Source organism: Fringilla coelebs (genome assembly GCF_963513975.1).
Source record: "Fringilla coelebs genome assembly, chromosome: Z".
Taxonomy (NCBI): Eukaryota; Metazoa; Chordata; class Aves; order Passeriformes; family Fringillidae; genus Fringilla; species Fringilla coelebs.
This window is the reverse complement of record NC_140031.1, coordinates 9,558,794-9,578,343: the sequence shown is the minus strand read 5'-3', so window position 1 is coordinate 9,578,343 and position 19,550 is coordinate 9,558,794. Positions and strand designations below refer to the sequence as shown.

General features: G+C 48.0%; 1 protein-coding gene across 6 annotated transcripts in view; it reads right to left on the bottom strand.

Moving 5' to 3' along the window:
• The window catches only part of RUSC2 (RUN and SH3 domain containing 2), a 56,786-nt gene that overhangs the window by 35,803 nt on the left and 1,433 nt on the right, over positions 1 to 19,550 (bottom strand). For 5 of the 6 annotated variants that reach the window (XM_084224902.1, XM_084224905.1, XM_084224907.1 and 2 more), the window contains exon 1: positions 13,982 to 14,248. The exons of the other annotated variant lie outside the window; for it this stretch is intronic. The gene's annotated coding sequence lies outside the window, so the exon portion shown is untranslated. Of the gene's footprint in view, positions 1 to 13,981; positions 14,249 to 19,550 lie in introns of those variants that run through there. 6 annotated transcript variants of the gene reach the window in all.

Below are 19,550 nucleotides of genomic sequence, written 5' to 3'. Positions count from 1 at the left end.
AGGGGACCTCAAATCAAGGTCCCACCAACTCTTAGCTGCAGTTTGTCATTAAAGCCCATGACCTGGGCTAGATCCCAGCATCTTGCAACTCAGAGCACATCTTCCTACCTGAAACAGGGGGTCACCACCTGCAAAGCTTAGGCTCTTTTGCTATCTGCCTTTCCAGAGGCAGCTGGTGAGAAGGGGTGATGGAACTTGCTCCATAGGCAGAGTAGTGCAGCTCCTGACAGGGCACAGTAGCTGTGCAAGGGACAAATGTGGCTGCTTTTGCTTTTCTACCCACTGGGGCATAACCACACGCCCCAGAAACTCAGCTGTGCTCTGGCCTGTGCTGTCCCAGGGCAGATCTTTCTAGCACTGGAGCAGCATCCATCCTGGAGGGACCACTCACATTACTGCCCTTTCTCATCCAGCCCCATGCCTGCAGCCATGTGTAGAGCCAAGCACAGTCCAGAAATTGGAGCACCCACACTGGAAAGAGCAAAACCTGTGAGCCCCAACCTTTTAAACTGAGGTTCTGTGGCAAGTGAGCATATCAAAGCAAGGCAGAGAAGGGGTGAAATTGTTACATGGACACAGAACTCTAAGACATTAAGAACTGCCACATGGCTGAGTACTTTTTACTTCATGCTGTGATGTACCCAAAGCAGTGAACAAGTAACACAAATACAACAAGCCAGACAATACAGAACTTTACAGAAGCTTCTGCCTCTGGAGAGGTCAAATAAAAAAAGCTATGACATAAAAAGCTATGACATAAAAGTGTTAGACTTATTACTGGAAGTGGCTGCCAACTATCTCAGATCCAAGAATACTGCAAACTTTTAAAATGTCTCTTCAAGAGATATCTAAACCAGATTTTAGTCGGAAAACCATGGGGCTGAGGGGTGGTTCCTACCAAGGGCTTCAGAAGCAGGAGTCCAGGATTCCCACCAGCACAGAGACCATTCCACTGGGAAACGAGCCTTGGGCTGTGCAGACCGTTTGCAATTCACTGGAGCCAGCATCACAGTAGCTCCACTACTCACCTCCAAACCACAGTGAATGATCCCTCCACCAGTCCCGGAGGTCAGGCTCCGCAGGTCAGGTCCTTCCCAAGAAGTCAATGTATTGGTCCTATCAGCAGCTCCCCAGCCCACTGCCTCCCTTTCCTGGGATGCTTGGGACCCATTCCACCAGCTGGTCCTGTTCAAGAGGCAGGGACAAGCCCCCAGGAGGCTGCAGGAGTGAGGGACCCACCTCTATGCCTGGCCATTGCAGCAAGCAGAAAGCCAGTCCTGGCAGGCTCTGCTCCAACCAAGCTGCTGTAAATGATTCTATTTACTGTGCTCCCATTAACGTGCAGCCCCAGGACCCCCGTATGGCCAGTGCCATTGTACTGTCAGTGTTAATTAAGGCAGGCTGAAGCAGACATCTCCGGCCCCTTCAGCTGGGACAGTCAGGGAGCAACAGCAAGGAAAGAGATGGAGAGTTTCAGCTGTGGAGCTCTGTGCAGAACAAGGAGCATTTGTTACCCAGGAGACTCGTTCCCACAGCAGAGAGGAGAATGGAAACTATTTCAGTGCCCTCCCCAGTCCTCCACAAGCATTGCCAATGCTGACGCCAGGAGGTATAAATGCTGGCAGGCTGAGTGCTTGCCTTCATCCCTGCCCCTGCCACAGGACACTGGCATTAACCAATTCACTGACAGCAGTGCCTGTCTGGTGTAGCAGACACACACATCAGAGCAGATGGAGTCGGGGTATTTTCTTTAAAATCAGAGCAGCGAAGAAGACAAGGGGTTCCTGAAGAAACACCCCTATTTGCACGTCTGTTCCCAACATAAACGTCTGTACCCTCCTCCCCAAAACACATTCTGCATTTTCCCCAGATCTCAAACTCACATGGCCTCGACCCTCTGCAGCACACGCCCCTCTGCTGCATCTCCCTCCCGAGTCTGCCTCACTCAGCAACAACACTAGGAACTGACAGCCTGTCCCAAAGCTTTGCAGGCAGCAGGAGATCTCAGGTACTAATTAATAAGGAAGAACAAAGCCCTTTCTTGCAGACTGTCTTCTAGGAGATGACTTCTATTTGATCACAGAGATGAGTCAGTGCAAGAAGGGGAGCATGGCTGACTCCACAGTGTCATGCAAGGAGGAAGCAGGGATTCTGCAGGCTGGTGACTGTATTCCTTGGCGAATGAAGGTGAGAGAGATGGAGGTGTCAAGACATGCCTGCCCCTACAGTAACAGGGGTTCCCATCTTGCTTCACCTGGTCAGGTGCTTCCCACAGACTCCAGCACCCTGAAGTGTAGGTAGCTTGGCAAGAGAAAATTCCTTATTAAGCAGTATCAGTCTCACTATCCACAAGCATCCCAAGTGTCAGGCAGGATTTTTGCAATCTTGCCCTCTTACCCCGTGTTGCAGGGCTGTCAGAACTGAATGCACAACAAAATCTCCCACCTGTGAATTCCAGTAAGGAGGCACATCCTCCTCCCAGTCCTGGGCTGCAGCAAAGCTTACCACTCTGGGGGAGCCACAGGTGTTGCACTCACACTGGAAGTGAGCTGTAGGTGTACTTGGAGTACTTGCTGACAACAGCTAGGTCACAAATAGATCAACTGGGTGTTAGAAAGCCCAACACATTTCAGTCTTGGGCTTGGGCTTCTTCATATATTATGCAGGAATTGGCTGCTAAGGTCAGCATATGCCCACGTACAAAAAGAACCCATTCCATTTTTGCCACAACTGTGCAGTAAAATCACCCACCAGCTGACCCAGCCTCCCACCTATTTGCTGCAAAGCTGCTCCAGTGATGCATGAAATAGAAACAGCTCAGCCCCAGATTCCAGTCAGCTCTCTGGGCTGCAGCTTTGACATCAAGCACTATGCTAGGACAGGCCTTTAATCATCTCTCACCACCAGGTGTGGGGCACAACCTGCCCACCCCTGAAACTGCCAGGCAGCCCCAGCTGCTGCCTGCAGCTTAGAGCTGTACCCCAGCAAAGGGAGCTGTCTGACACCTCCTCCTAAAGGGTGGACATTTTGACCAATCCCTCATTACCTTCAGTGTGTCCATTCCTCTTGAGCAAACAGAAGATGGTAGAAGCAACAGCAAGCTGTCCATCACAGCAGAAAACCTGTGCCTCACTATCTGCATGTGCGACAGCAGGAAGATGCCTAGGATATACATTCTGGCCACATTTGTATTGCCACAGGGACATCTTCACTCTTTCCTATGTGCTGGACCACCCAGCACTCAGAGGCAAGGCAAATGCAGCTCAGTCTTTCCACCCTGCTCACCCATTGTTTGTGGCAGAAATCTAAATCCCATGGCAACCCCACCCAGCACCAACACCACCCAGGCTGTTTGGAAATGCCAGAGAGAGGGATGAGTTGGTCAGAGTTGAACTAAGAACATGGGTCTGCTCAACTGGAGCAAGGGGGAACCAGAAAACAGGAGCCAACAGGAAAGCAGATGATGAAACTTCATCATAAAGGAAAACTAAAATAATTCCCCATTCCTTCGAGTCCTGTGCTTCAAGGTCAAACAACATCTCTCTGACACACAGAGATCAATGCAGGCTGATCGTTTCTGACATACACTCGGCACCTTTTCTGTTCAGTGGGAACAGACACAGGAGCTTTTGAATGAGGGGTCAAAAATGCAAGCAGACTGATAAAAACATATGTTAGCAGAGTGGAAATGCCTGCCCTTAGCCCTCCCATTTCCCTGGGGGATCACCAACCCATCCACACTGAGAGTGCTTTCCAAGGGGAACTGAGGACAGAGGCACAGGGGTCTGTGAGGTTTTGCCAGTCAAGGACATGTTCTCAACATCTGAATTCACCATCCCACCATGATGACCCTGTGTCTCAGTGAGCCCTGCCCACTGCCCACAACAGCAGCACGGATTTCTTCAGGGCTAGCAACCCAAGGCAGGAGCCACACCTTCAAATGAGGAAATGGCTTCAAAGGAGAAAGTTGTTGCTGTATTTTAAAAAAAGTTGGACATTTCTTGTGTCTTGCTGTCTTCTAACAGAATTAATTCCCTGAGTTCAGTCCTCTGATGTTGAAGAACATTCTCTAAATTTCCAGCTTATCTTTATCCCTGCACAGCTCACCCCTATTCACTCATGTTCCAAAAATGATCTTTAACGTCAGCATTTATCCAGCCTGTGTTTAAAGTCATATCATTTGAGTTCTCTAATCACTTCACATTAGGTAGGCTTTCCATTTCTTTGATCATACCCATACTCCTTCTCTGGACCCGACCCAGTTTGCACACAGCCTTCAGAGAGTGACTGGAAATGTTCACAGTTTTCCAAGCAAGGTCTCCCATGCCTTAATATACTAAAATTTCCCCATGTCTGCTAGAAATGCTTTGTCCAATGTGTCCCATTGGATGACATGTGTCTTTTCCATGGCTACATCATGTTAGATGCTCACAGTTAACTTGTACATCACTCTGAGACCCTGAGTTCCCCCCCCACAGTCACTTTCCCCCAGTGAGCTTTCAGACAGAGCTGAACTTTTTTGCTCATTTATCAGGCACACATTCAATTTTGAACTATCCAGCTCCCATTTGTACTGTTCCTTAAGGAATAATCCCAGCTCTTCCTGCTGAATAACACTGAACAGCCTCTGATGATGCTTCCTTAACTTTGGGTCTTTAGGAAATATCACTATTGAAGTCTTACTTTTTGGAGTACAGAGCATTATTTCATGTATTGCATTATTGCATGTATTTCATATATCAGCTTCCATTTTGAGGCTGATCTCCACTAACAACTTCACTTCAGAGCAGTAGTTCCTCTTTCAACATTCCTGTTATCTTCCTCTAGTCTGCTTATTGCCTTTTAGTTCTCAAAGGGTACTGTGAATGGAAGAATTACACACGGATTAAAGGGAGGCAGGACAAGCACTTGAGAGCTCCATTTCAGGTTATTAAACAAACAAAATACTAGCAAATGTCCTGGAACAATTAGACAGGATAGTGTACTTTGTGTCCTGCTCCCACTCTTTGCTGAACATCTGCAACCACTTCCAGAAAAATCATACTGGGCAAGATGGTTCCTCCATCCCAATCACCATCTGAATTCCCAACTCCCAGTACTGAGGTCAAATCCTTCCTAGTGCTGGCAATTGATGCTTCACTGCCCAGGAACAGAGGCCCTCACAAGCTCCATAAAAAGTCACAACTCCCAGATAGGGCTAGTGCTGGCACAGCTCCGCACAGGGCTGGGCTCAGTTCCACATACCTCCACACTACTGAGGCATCTATGGGAAAACTAAACCCTGCCCACAACCAGCTTGCCTCCAGTCCTTTACAGGTCAGGATTCCAGCATGTTTGCACCCCAAAGGAGGCTGGGGTAACAGAGAGATGTGAATCACTTGGAATTCTGTGTGAAAGGGAGAAATGACCCTACAACCCAACTCTTAGTGTGCATCTTCTACTCCTCATACTTAGTTCTGCCCAAGCAAGAGCACAAAAAAGTTGCTGAATGTTTCTAGACATAGGGAAATCAGAACACAAACAGCAGAGCAGCTCCTGGATCATGTCAGAAGGCTCAGCTTTGATCTGATAAGCCAGTCTCATAAAGCTGCTCAGAAAATCTTGAATTAAAGCAAAGCCTGGACATAACTGATCTAGACTGAGGTTTCAGGGTGTTTTAAGTAGGAGCTCAGCTCTAAGAGCAAAGCTGTTTCTTCAAGCACTCACTCAGATATTGATGCTACACTTACTGAGAATATAAACTCTTGCCTGTCAAAACCTTGGCAAAAGAAGCAGAAAGGATATTACTAAAAAAAAAAAAAAAAAAAGCCAGCCTTTTAATCTGGCATACAATCACTCTGAGCAGCCATGGTAACAGTGGATATTAAGGTGTTAATAGTTTCACTCCTATTAGAATTAGTTTTCAAAGCAGGATCAATGCTGCCTCCAAAGCACCATTTACCTAAATAACTAGTTTCACAATAACTCAATAGTTCCCCACTGCCATGAGGAAAGCCTTAAGTTGCCACATAACATAATACACTGGGGCTAGTGAACTTGGCACCCACAGCACTGCTGCATTCTGACCTCAAATAAAAATTATGCACTTCCAACTAAGCAGATGAAAAGCTGCAGGGCAGAGCTGAATCTGCAGCCCTGAAATGGTTCACTGTGTACACGGCACGCACTGCTCGATGACGGTGACTGCTTATGGCTCCCATGATGTGCAGCAAAGTGACATTCCCTTCCCACTCCAGGGGCATGGCAGGGCTGACTCAAAGTGAGGGTGACTGCACTGCACACGAGGCTCAGCTCACAGCAACTGCAAGGGAAGGGATGAAGCAGAGAAAGGGCAAGCAGAGGAGAAGAAAAACATCACTGTTGGATGCACAAGAGGCCACATCCAAGAATGGAAAAAACCATCCTGCCCTCTTGCTCAAAGACTGAGTCATAAACATTTCAGTTTTCCAAGGCAACAGTAAAGTATGAAAACTGTTCTGGATTTCCCTGCCCAGGGCAGGGAGGTTGGAACTAAGTGATCTTTGTAAGGTCCCTTCCAACCCAAACCATTCTATGATCATATGATTCACAGAGAAAACCCTCATTAACATCACTCTGCATGTGCCAAACTCCTTCCCTGCCATCCCCGTTCTGAGCAAAAGCAAAAGTCAAACAGAGACATCCGTGAACTCACCACAAAGAACACTGCCCAGGAAAGTTCCCGACAGACTTCCCAGCTCTCAAACATTCCCACTCCACTTTGCAACAAAGCCCAGGGAGTACAGAACCATTTTATTAGAGACACATGATATCAGTTATGGTTGTTTGCACGGATTTTCCCCCTAAGTTTCTCCAGTTACCACCCGACTGGACACACAGTGCTGCTCTGCATTGTCACCTGCCCCAGCTGGCTATGTTTTAGTGGCAAATAGAGCAGTCTTGGCAGTTGCAAAGCACACTGTGATTGAAAGACACTTGAAGATTCACTCTATCCTCGCCTATCAGCAGCAACAGAAGAGTCCAATATTGGCAGGCATAGGGCTCCAGTGCTATACAACTGACTGCTCCTGAACACCCACATCCCAGCAGGCACCTAAAAAAGCTGCAAAGTGGAGAGGGAACAGGACCATTGAAAACTTCTTGAGACCCTGTCCACCACTTGTACATTAACCAGCTGGGTCTCAGATGGAGCAGCTGTCTCTTACTCTTCACCTGTGCTGTCTACAGCACTGTTAGCTGAAGGATAAGGTCTATACACAAACAGAAAATTGGCATTTTATAGCCACCACCATAGCACTTCACACAGCACGGGCTGCACATCCCCACCTTTAATCACTGTGAATGACTTGCTCATTCAGAAGGGACCTGTGGTAACTGCAGATCACAGGCAGAGCTTGAGCAATAGTGGCATCTGGCTTTGAAGTAGGCAAACAATATGTAGGGCTGTATGAATAGGCATGTCTTGCACGTGCAAGACTTGGAGTCATCCTTCCCCTCTGCCCACATTGGCACACAGCCTATGGATGCATCCTAAATGGACAAACTGAGAGCTTGAAGACAACACGGAAAAAAGGACAGAAAAGAGTAAACTGCAAAGTAAGTGGGTTAGTTCTCAGGGGAAAAACAGGGGGTGCATTAAAGCCGTTCCAAACTGTATAAAAGGCTGCTGCCAAGAGCAGGCTGCTCTTCACGTCCTCAGCAACAAGAAAAGGATCCCTGAGAGCCACAGGGGGGAATTGAGGTTAGACATCAGGTATAACAGATCAAACTAACCATTCACTATTCCACCAAAAAAAGCATAACAGTCAGAAAGCAAACTGGTTTTCTTAAAATTTTCCATGGTCTTGTGTATCTCAGAAGCTCTTTGCTTTACTTTTTTAGAGGTATGCACACCTGTTAATTTTCACAGGCCCTTACTGTTAAAAATGGAAACAATATATTTTTCCAACTTTACTGCAAAACAAATGCCCATGTTACAATCTTGGTCAACTCACAGCATCAGGAAATATCAATAGAAGGAAGAGACTGAATTGCTAAAATGAAGGATGTAGCAGGTAATGCCCTGATCAATGGGAGCTTCCAGAGATTCAAATAAAGAAACCCAAGGAATGGCATAGGAATGGCATAGCCCAGGTCCACTCTGCCTGCTCAGGGAGATGTGATTATTACATGGCTTTTGGAGGTCTTACTGTTGTGTGACTTCTGTTTGACTCAGAGAAACAGGAAGCCTCTAACATGGGATTAAAAGCTGAGAGCAATTTATTCTGTGAGAAAGAATACCTGGAGAAACACAAACACACTCCTGGAAAGACACAGCAAATGCACAGGTGCAGCTGTGAGTAGAACAGCATCCTGTGCCAGCTGATCTGGCTGCTAATCCACCGGGCTGTTAAAAACATACTCCAGATGTATCTTTTCCCTAAGCAGAACATGCTCTGTGTGAGCTTTCAGCCAATGGATTCGCCCCTTTTCATCCAGCACAGCGAAGAGACCTTTTCCTCAAGAATTCAGTCCTGTTGTGATCCTTGGTCACAGCTGAGAACCCTTCTTAATTTCTCTCTGGTTATTATTAACATCCTCCCATTTACCAGGGCAAGCTGTCATGGACCATCAGTCAGCTGTATTCAAGGTCTCCGTGTCAGGTCAGCCCATGATTAAGCAACCTTGTGGCTGAATGTGCTTATCGGTGTACATTTAATTAACACAAAGAGTCTTAACTCGCACCTCCCAGCTGCTGTGCAAGTTGTGCAAGGTCTACCTCCTCCAAAAGTCAAACCACAGGCAGCCATACCATATGCAGACGGGCACACAGAGCCAGAAATGGGAAATTTGTTGGCTGTGGGCAATGATTTCACTGAGGCTGGAGAAGGACCCCCAGTGAAGAAAATGCTATAGGGATAAAGAGGATCTGTGTGTGGGAGGAAATCCTGCCCTGTTCTTTAAAATAGAAAATAAAAGCTGGCAGAGGCAAAGCCCAGGCAGCAGCAGTGAGGCAGGCCACAAAGGCAAAGCAGGTCACGGGAGATGGCTGACAAACGTGCCAAGCTTGGATTGTGTCAGGCAGACTGAAATAGGGCTCAGCCTCCTGTGAGGCAGATGGAAGAGCTGGGGCAGACCACTCTACACACTCCCCATGGAGACATCTCAGCACCTCAGGAACTCCTGGCATCCCTGGTGTGTGACTCTGGCACCACAGAGACTACAGGAGAATAGTCTAGAAGGCTATTCCAGATAGAAGAGCCATTGGAAAACTACCAAGAAACATCCAGCAAAGAGGTGCTTAAGGACAAGAAACAAGACGTCCCCACACACTCCAGACACATTCCAGTCAGAGGAACAAGAGCATGCCAGGGTAGAAAGAGCCCTGAAAGGGCCCTCAGGAGCTCTGTAATATATGATGATACATAGAGCCTTGGCTGAGACCTAGTAATAAGCAGCCACCATGGTGACTCAGAGAGCTCTTTGTTGGCTGGACACGGGAGAACAGCAGGAAGGAACAGAATAACTGAGGAGCAGGAAGCCCCTGATGAAGGACTGATTGCCCAGAGCACGTTCCTGGAGAAACAGAAACATGCTTTTCATCTCCATGACGTACTTCCATGTCCGGACAATTCTGAAGTCTGTGCTTTCAGCATGCACTCAAGAAAGCACTCCATCCTGTGCACACACCCAGCCTGTGGCTCTCGACACACAGCATGAAAAAGAGATGACCAGCCAAAAGGTGAGAGGGCAAGAATGATGGAGCACTGGAGATACAACAGTACAAGCCAGAAGCCAAGCACCTGCTCTGCTCTCCCACTTGTTCTCAATAAAACAGCCAGGGAAAATGTTTGGTCATGATGTTCCAGCAGGACCTGCTCTCCATCCCTGGGAACATCTTCCAGAATTAGTAATCCCATATGAGAGGAGGTGAGGCATAGAGTGTCCAACAGCACTTCTAATATTTTCAGCAATTTTTGCATGTCTGCTGCTTTCACAGCAACCTTCTCTTTCAGCCTAAAATAAATGCAGCCCTTCTGAAAGTGCTCAAAGACTACAGAACCACAGAATCATTGAGGTTGGAAAAGATCTCTAAGATCATCAAGTCCAGCTGTAACCACCCAGCCCTTCCTCTACAAACCCAGCAACTGGAACTGATTTATCTGGGGGTACAAACATGGGGCAATGAGCTACAAAGGGGGAATAATGCTATCATCCGGAATTCCAGCACCTGAAAGAGATGCATCTCTGTCCATGATAATGTTGCTGACAACTCAGAGCAAACAGGTGAGCCGCAGCTTTGCCCCTGTGTTTGCATCCAGAGGACATCTCACCTCTTCATGTATCAAGCTGTGCAATAAGCAATGGGTGCTCTACTCCACAGGGGCTTCTACATTCCATGTGAGACCAGGCCAGAGTGGAGCCACATTATCCACCTGCAAGATGCATTAGCTCTTGCTTCAGACAGGGCTTCTTTGAGCGTGAACCCCTCAAGAAGCCTTTTTGTAAGCTCTGGGCTTCACGCACCGAGCACAAGGACTAAGGGAGGTCTGCTGCCTTCCAGTGAAGTCTCTCGCTTTCCAGCACACACCAGGATGCTGCTGCAGCTTGGCAGTAGCTGAATTACATAAGCAGCAAAGAACCTGACCAACAACAAGCAAAACTCAGCCTGAGGGAGCAAACCACAGTTCCAGATTCACAGTGGGAGGGTGCATCCTGCACTGGCTGCGCAGCTCAAGAAGCGTGGCTCCCCAGGTATTTCTGCTGTGTTGTCCAGCTCTCAGTTATAGACACCAACTACACCATGAAAAGGGAAACAAATTGGGATAATGTTCATGTTTATATGGATGCCAAGAATGTCCAGAGCTACAGTCATGATGCAACAGACATTTAATATCCTTTCCACAGTTAAATTAATCTCCAGCTACCAGTCCTCAGGATAAAACTGACCCAGAACCAGAATGTCTCCATATCCCATTCTACAGCCCAAGACTTTCTAATGAGGCAGCAAGCTCTGGCCACCAGCAGGGACCTGGCAGCAGGCTAGATTAAATTTCCTGTACCTCTCATTAGACCCAGTGATAATGCTCAGAACACACAGGGAAAGCCCAGTGGCAAATAACCTAATTAGAAGTGAAAGTCTCACACCTTCTTGGTGACCAGTATATCTGCTGAAGCTGAGGGTCACAGCCCTTTGTAGTCAGCAGGACAGCAAGGGGATGAAAATATAGGAAGCTGTTCTGGGCCCCCTCCTGCTGCCCCCAGCAAGGGTCCAATGCTGCTCTCTATGGAAGATTCCCAACACTTTGGCTGAAATGACGCCAGCACTTGGGCAGGGCTTGGTGTTATTTTTAACACTTGCTCACATAACTCTTTGGATGAATCCTGGGAAGAGCTTGTCACCAAAATAGTACACTGTGGGCACTATTTATACACCCACTGGCAGCATCGCAGGATAAGCTAGAGCACCCCTTTATCCTCCTCACAGGGATATAGCGGGGCCCTAAAACATGGTTTGCTGTTTGGGGTAGTCCTCAGAAGTGAGCCATCACCCGCAGGAGGCCTGGTATCCCTGTCTGTCCTGCTGAGGAGACAGACTGTCCTCCATATGGGAGGGAAGCCCAGGTACATTAGGCTCGGGGAAGATGGATGGCTGAGGGCACATCCCTCCCAGCTGCTGTGGACTAAAAAGGGAACAGTTGTGCCTCAGCACAGAAAATGCTGATGCCTTTCTATTTTATCTCTCCTTGGCTGCTGCAGGGAAATCCAGCAGGGATTTGGTTTCTTGGTTGTCACCTCTTTTCCCAAAGTGGGAGCAGCAAAGGTGTGCAGTGGTGGGGGCAGGTGCCCTAAATGTCAGCAAGGTTCACTGGAAAGGAGAAAGGAGGCACCAGACTAACAAGACTGACTGCCCTTTATCCCTAGGGACAGCAGCAGCTTCAGGCCTTTCCATATAAAAACAGTGTGCCCTGAAGCACTAAAGGAAAAAAAAATTCAAAAGCAAACCACCCTTTTGAGACTATGAAAGGAAAAGAGGCTCTTCCCCTGTCTGATTTTCTGGGTTAAAAATAACTTCTCTAAAGCCATTCCCGAGCCCATTGGAACTTCCTTGATTTTTGTCTTCAGTGAGTTTCTCCTCCCACCCCCTTTCTCCCAAGACACATCAGACTGCTCTCTACTCTCACATCTCCTGGAGAAGCAGGTGACATGACCTGAAGCACATGCACAGGATGCTGCATGAGAACAGACAAGACAGAGAAAAGAAGACTCCATCTTGAAGCAGAAAAGTTTGCTTTTTCTAGTATGTAGGTAAAAAATATATATATATATATACACATCTCCTTTCCCTGCAAGAGAGGCTACAGCCTGAGCAGCATACTGGCTGTCTATCAGAGCTACAGAACAATGCACAAAAAACCCACTAATTGACACATGCTGTAAAGGCAGGGGCAGGACTGGTCACGTTATTTGGTCATTAATGGTCACATTACCTTTAGCAGAACAAACAGAAGGGATCGGCTCCTACCTTGCCAGATACAGCCAGCCCAGGACGCGGGCTCAGCTCAGCGCAGCTGGAAGCCGAGTGCAGCAGCACTGGCATGAGAGCCACAGGAGGAACACAGCATGCAGAGCCAGCGATAATCCAAAGCAAAACCAGGTTGTCCCCGTGCCGGCTCGGGGATCAGGGAGCCGTGCTGCGGGAATCTCTGCCGGCTGCTCCCCTGTGGATGCAGGATGGCGGGCAACAGGCAAGATGACAAGGCACTTCTTCCAGACAGGAGCTGGCTGAGGAATTCCTGCTGCTGCCAGCCACCTGCCCCCCGTCAGGCACAGCGGTGCCAGGGTCTCACTCAGGGAGCATGTGGGCAGGAGAGAGGAGCGAGGGCCAGATTGCTAATGAAAGCCCCAGTGTAAATACAGATGCGCACAGGAGAGGGCTATGGCAGAAATGCAGCTCGTGTTACAGAGAGCCATTTACAGCAGGCGCAGAAAGCGGGGAGAGCGTGGCAGGGCTGTGCTGGATGGACCCACTGCCTGCCTGCTCGGACAGAGGGAGGGACGGAGGAAAACTGCCTGCCAGGGGAAGCAAGGGGTGAAGTGACCACTAGCGAGGGGAGACCTCCCCAATTCCGCATTCTCCATCAGATCCTAAGCTCCGTATGCAGTACGTGCTGGCAGTAATGCAAACCGATCCCACTCCCCATCCTGCACCCCAGCTGGCACATCCCCAGCCCCACGCCTTCCCTGGGGCAGAGTGCCACAGCAGCCCACCACGCCAGGGAGAAAGGGAGCACTGCTCCATTCACCTGCTCAGACCCACTCCTGCTGTCCAGGCCCTCTCCCCAGGCTACAGGTCTCCACGTCTTTGACACTTACCCACCTCTCCCCAGTTCAATGTCTATGGTATCTCCTGCCAGGATTCTTCTTTCCCTGCCATCTCAGGGTAATTTACAAGCTGTACAGAAGCTGGATTTACAGCAAATATGGAATATGGGGAACAGGGACTAGGTTGGCATCACAGACTATTCTGAATTGGAAAGGACCCCCAAGGACCATAAAATCCAACCCTTAAGTGAAACTCCCATCCAGGGGTCAAACCCACAACCTTGGCACTATAAGCACCATGCTCTAATCAGCTGAGCTCATCTCACGGTTAAGAAGCAAGGAGTCAAAGGGTTCAGGGTCTTTTTCTGCACTGTCCCTTCAACTAGATTCAGCAGCAGAGGAGAGATTCGCAGCCTTGGAAGATCTTAGGGAGAGGCTGGGAAGGAGCTGTTTCAGAACATTTCAGAGCCAGCAGGTACTGCCTGTAAGCCCTGAGCCAGGCAGACATACAGCTCACACCAGTGACCTCTGGATGAAACCAGCAATGAAGAACAAGAAGTTCCTGTAGTTCTCAAGCAACCATGGTCTGTAAGGATATGGGGGATCTCCAGCTCAGCGGTGTAAAACCTGAAGAAGACCACTTCCCTGCTCAGTGCCTCAGTTTCACCCCTTGAAAAACAAGGACCATAACACTTACCAAGCTGCTGTGGATGCTGCAAGGTTAACTTCGTCATGGGATGCTGGAGCCCGTGAACAGGAATGAGCATTCTGTAGGACTCTCTTCCCACCCATACAGCAGAGATCCCTTGTGGCTTCCCTCAACATACAAGCTACTGCTTGCTGCTTTCTTCCCCCTCACCACAGCAGGTACCCTGCAAAGTCAGGGATCCCCATTACCCCAAACGCAGGAGCATCAATCCCTCTACCAGCTGCACCCAGGCCATTTGCCAGGCAGGAATGCAGTGCACCCAGCCTCAGCCGAGCTGTCAAAGCAGCGGAAGGGCTGAGGCTGCACTGCTCTGGAATTCCAGAAACGCACAAACACCCTGTCAGCCTGCACCAGGAATGACTCCTCCCTGCCCCGACCAGGCTGAATCACTGGAAATACCAAAACAACGATGAGGTCACGTTCCCCGAACAAAGAACTGGAGCCAGATATAGCTGCATGGAGCAGTGTGCTAAAAGGGGACTCAGTGTAGGGGCTGGGGGCTCTGCCAGACAGGCACCATGGGCATTTGTCTCGTTTAAAAACAGCTTGGGGCTGCCAGCAGACTTTTTTTCTTCTCTGCAGGGAACAGAGAATTGGCTTTAAAGCTCTATCCTTCCTGCTGAAAGAGGCACAAACATTCTAATGTTTATGAGTTCAAGGAACGAGGCAGAAGTAAAATTATGACTGGATTCTGAGTCTAGTGTTCGCAAAAGCTCATTGTGATACAATGATCAGACTTAACCAGTGAAGAATCCACTTGCAGCAAACTGAATGGCAGACAAAATATAGTATGCCCATTACTGCTTTTTGCTTTTGCTCCAGCCTCAGCCAGCTTACAACAAAAAAACCAAACCAAACCAAAAAACACCACCACCATTACCACAAAAAACTCACAAAAACAACCAAACAACAACAACAACTAAATGAAAAACAAACCAAAATGCCAGAAACATTGATTTGGTAAGTTTTCAACAGGATGAGCAGCAAGTAAGAGTGGCTTCTGTCAATGCTTCAAAAATAAGAACTTCATTATCAGCAAATAGACTTTTCAAGGCTTTACAGTTCCAAACTTTCACAGTTCTCCGTGCAGAGAGGCTGGAGACATTTTGCTATTTAGACCATGAAGGAAATTGCAACATAAGACTTGGAAAGGATAAAGGAATTCATAATAGAATTTGCAATAGCCCTTTCCAATAGTTCTTTCTCTTTTCCGTAGGACAAGACATTTGGATGGATAACAACACCACCCACAGTTATGTGAATAAGAGGCTCTAAGAATCCAGACTTTGCTCCATTAGGGCACAACCATACCTTAATCGTAAGCCAAGAGGGGAAAAAATATAGGACTGGACAGATAATGCCAAGCATGCCACCTGCCTGGCAGGGCAGTGCTCACTGGGCTGGCATACCCTGCAACAACCACAGCAGTGCCTGGCACACCGAGCCAGCCAATGGGCCGTGCCTGCATCAGTCCCCTTCTCTTGAAAGTCCATCCAGATTTGCTAATAAAAGTGATAAGAAAATCTTTGGTGAGTTGTGCGCGACTCCCGCAGGAGACTCGTGAGAGCAGAAGTGCTCAAAACCAAATCAGTTTATTTTCACCTCACTGTTCCAGCACACTCTGGTAACCAGAACCACCTGGGAGGGTTGCACCACAAATTCTTTTGGTCTAGTAGCCTATCCCTGACAATGTGGCATTGGCATATAAAAATCACAGAGTGATTTCACTGAGTGCAATCAAAGTGATCCCCCCTAAGGACACATTCTTCCAGCCTGCAACAATCAGGAACTCCTAGAGCTGGAGGTCACACACTGACCATCATGTTTCAGAGACACTGAAACACATCTCTGCCATTGAGGTGTCTGGTTCCTTTTGGAATCTGTGTGTATTTTCAGTCTTCATGCCATCTCGTAGCAACATGTTCTACAAATCAACTGTGTTGAAAAAGGACTTCCTCAGCCTCCTGTCTAATAAATTATTTTGCTGGATGCGCTTCCTCTGTGCCGTGAGAAATAGCAAAGTTTATTAAGGTCAGTCTTTACTCAACTTCTCCCTGCTGAATCCTGTGTTATAGACGTTTGCTCTTTCCCAGTATGATCTACTTTTGCTTGTTTCATCTCTCTTCCTACAGAAGCTATCCCAGTCCCTTAATCATCCCCATTCCACTTTTCTCCATCATTTCCAAGTCTACACGACTCTTTCTGAAAGAGGGTGACCAGCTGGTATGTGATGCCCAGATGCAGGCACAGCGTGTGTCTAGCATACAAGGGTATATAGCAGCAAATTTTGTTTCCAGTGTTTTTTGGCTACAGCTGAACATTTAGCAGATGTGCTCAGATAACAATCCACAGTGACTCCAAACAGCTTGTTGCGGGCAGTGAGAAACTGTTTCCAGATCACCATTACATGTGGCATTTATCAGCACAAGGTCTCATTTGCTATTTTACCGTGCTAACAGTTTTGCAAGATGCTCCTGTAATTCCTCAAGAAATTTTCAAACCAAACACCCTGACGAACTTAGAATCACTAGAAAATTATAGTCTTCACTATATTTTCCAAACCACCGCTAGATGTGTTGCACAGGCATCCCTGGGACCAGGCACTGCAGGTATCACAGCTTTAATGCCCTGCAAAGCACAGCATTTGATAAGGAGTGCTCCAAGCACAGTGACCAGGAATGCTACATAACCTTTCAGGTCCCTTTCAACCCAAACCATTCTACATTTCCAGGAGCCTGTTAGGAAAATAAAGCTTTAATTGAAAATATGATTCAGTGCCATCATCATGCTGTCAAGGATCCCTGAAAGAGCCTGCAGTGTTGGGTGGCTGAGACACATGCTCATCCACTGAGGACTCAGGTGGAAGTGCAGAGTCCACATCAATGCTTAAGGACTACAAATATGCTCACCAAACACTCACCCCAGGCACAAGAGATGTGAACTGTGGAAACCATAATTTCCAGTCCAGACAAACACACACAAGAATGAAGAGATGAAGAAACTGTGGGCTTCAGGTGAGCAGCAGGTATCAGCAACAAAACCTCAATCAGGCTTCATGTTCCAGAATCAGAACAAGAGACCTAGAGCCAGCAAACCTCATTAAACACCCTAGGAGTCCGGGGCTTAGGGGAAGAGCTGGGAATTAAGTATTCAGGGGAAGGCAGATTACATAGGGAAAAAAAGAACTGGGGGTAGCCAGTCTCCCTGTACACCTGGGAGGGAGACTACAAGCAGAAAAACTCCTCACAACCAAGTTTAACCTGAAGCATTCCAAGCTAAGCTGGCAAGCCAGCAGGTTCTGACACCTGGCCTAGCTGCAGTGGAGGTTACCACAGGAATGAGCATCAGGCAGCTACAACTACATACAGGAACTTCATTTCATATCTTCCCAGAGCTCAAAGCCCAGGGACGGAGTGGAAAAGGGTGAAGGAGCACTTCATCTATCCCTCATCTGTTTTGTAGAAAATACTGCTCACACTCCCAGAAGGGAGACAGAAATGAGGTTTTAATAAACCATAAGCCCTATGCAATATCATGGTTTGGGACATTACATTCTCCAGCTCACATTAAAAAAAAAGAATTATTCCTGGACATTGTCCATTGAACACTGCCCTGTCAACAGATGCATTGATCCATCCAAAAGGCAACACAACAAAGCCACTGAGTAAGGAAAATGCAGGATACCAGGCAGGCTGCGCAGGAAAATGTGTCAGACAGCATCTGCTGCCACAGCAAAAACTGAAACAGAAGCAGAACTGCAGAGAGACTACTGCACCAGGCTTGCACCTTCTGAATATTCTATGATCCCTTATCCACAGCCTGAAGGTTTTTGAGGGACGACTGCCAGGAGGTAAGGAAGCCTCTGAAGCAGCTGCTGTAGGTGTTGCTGCCTAAGATGAAACGATGCAAACCCACTGCTGCCAGCAAAAGGTCACCAGACTGGAACCTTGCCCAGCAGCTTCTACAAAGCACACTAACTAGGAGACTTTCAGACTGCAATTTTTCAACATGAGAGTACAAATTAGTTTTCTAAATACAGACCTCTTCTCTTCATGGAATGAATGGCCTGGATGCCCGCAGGGCTGATGGAGGCTAGCACTTGATGACACAAAAGCCTTCAGTTTAAAATCCAGGGCAGCTACTGACTCCCTGAGTCACCTTGGTGTTCATACTTCAGGCCCCAGTTCCCTGGTGAACGAGGAAACATTGATGCTCCCTGCTTCTCTGAGGAGCCAGAATGCACTAAAGCTTAAAAAGATCTCAGGATCCCTGCCATAAATCCCAAAGTTAAGGGAGGCAAACAGGATTGCTCATTATGTGCAAAAGCCAGGCCTCCTCTATGAAGTGCCTGATTTGGATGTGGAGGCAGGATGCAGCCAGTAACAAAAACATTGGCCTTCCCTGGAGACACACTGCTCAGATCAGACGATGCTGTGTTCGTGGGGTGACCCGTGGGGCTGGTGATGGCACCTGCAGGCCTGGGACTCAGGTGTGAGAACAGCTGCTCTCGCAGCGCACACAAGGAATTCCGCAGCACAGCCTCACCAGGACGCACGCAGCTCCCCCACAGCCAGGCAGGATGCTCACAGAGAACCCACAAAAAGCGAGAGATTGGGTCATATGTTTTCCTAATTCAGAGGAAGCCTGGCCCAGCTCCGATATCCCACAACATCTCCTGGCGTTGGGAGTGGGGGTTGGAAAAGTCGAGATCCATTTATAGCTGAAAAGTCTAGCAGAGGGCTCAGTGCTGGGTGGAAAAGCAGGAGCTGACAGCTGGAGAGGAGAGACAGGCTGGGGAAAAAGACAGGAGTATGGAAACCTCTTTCCTTCAATCTGGCTGTGATAAGAGAGAGGTGGCTTCCCTACAGTGCCAGGAAGAGAAAAAACACTCTCTACTTCTGAATGCATTATAAGAAGCAGGGCAGCAGAAGACTAGGTTTGGAAAAACTGAAGAGTAGCTGTGCCACAGATACAGCCAAAAGCACTCAGAGGCCAAGCCCAGGCTGCAGGGCTCTGTGCCCTTCTTCTGGGCCCTTCATCACATCCAGCCCTGCAGCAACACAGACCTTTATCACAGGGACAGGGACAGGGACAGGGACAGGGACAGGGACAGGGACAGGGACAGGGCTGTCTGGGGGCTGTGGCTGGGAACTCAGCCCCACGCTTATTGCTGGGAGAAATGGCAGCTCCCTCACTCCAGCATATTTACATCAGCCAACACATCAGCAGAATGTCCTTGCCAGCCCTCATGGAAAAAGCCTGGCCCTGAGGACAAGGCACCAGTTTAAAGCATCAGCATGCGCAGACTTACTCTGTGATGACTTCAGCTCCTCCCTGTGTTGTCAGGCATGACAGGAGAGGTATTTACGTATCTAACCTAATTTAGCTAACAATTGTGCATATTTGTAATAAAATTAGGAAAAATAACCACTAAAACTGTGTTAAAGAACACAGAGATGATGAGGCTGTAAGAAAAGCAAACACAGTCCTAGGCGAGGCAGTGAAATACCAGAGCTATTGTATAGGCGCTGATAAAAGAAGCATCATGCAAAAAAAA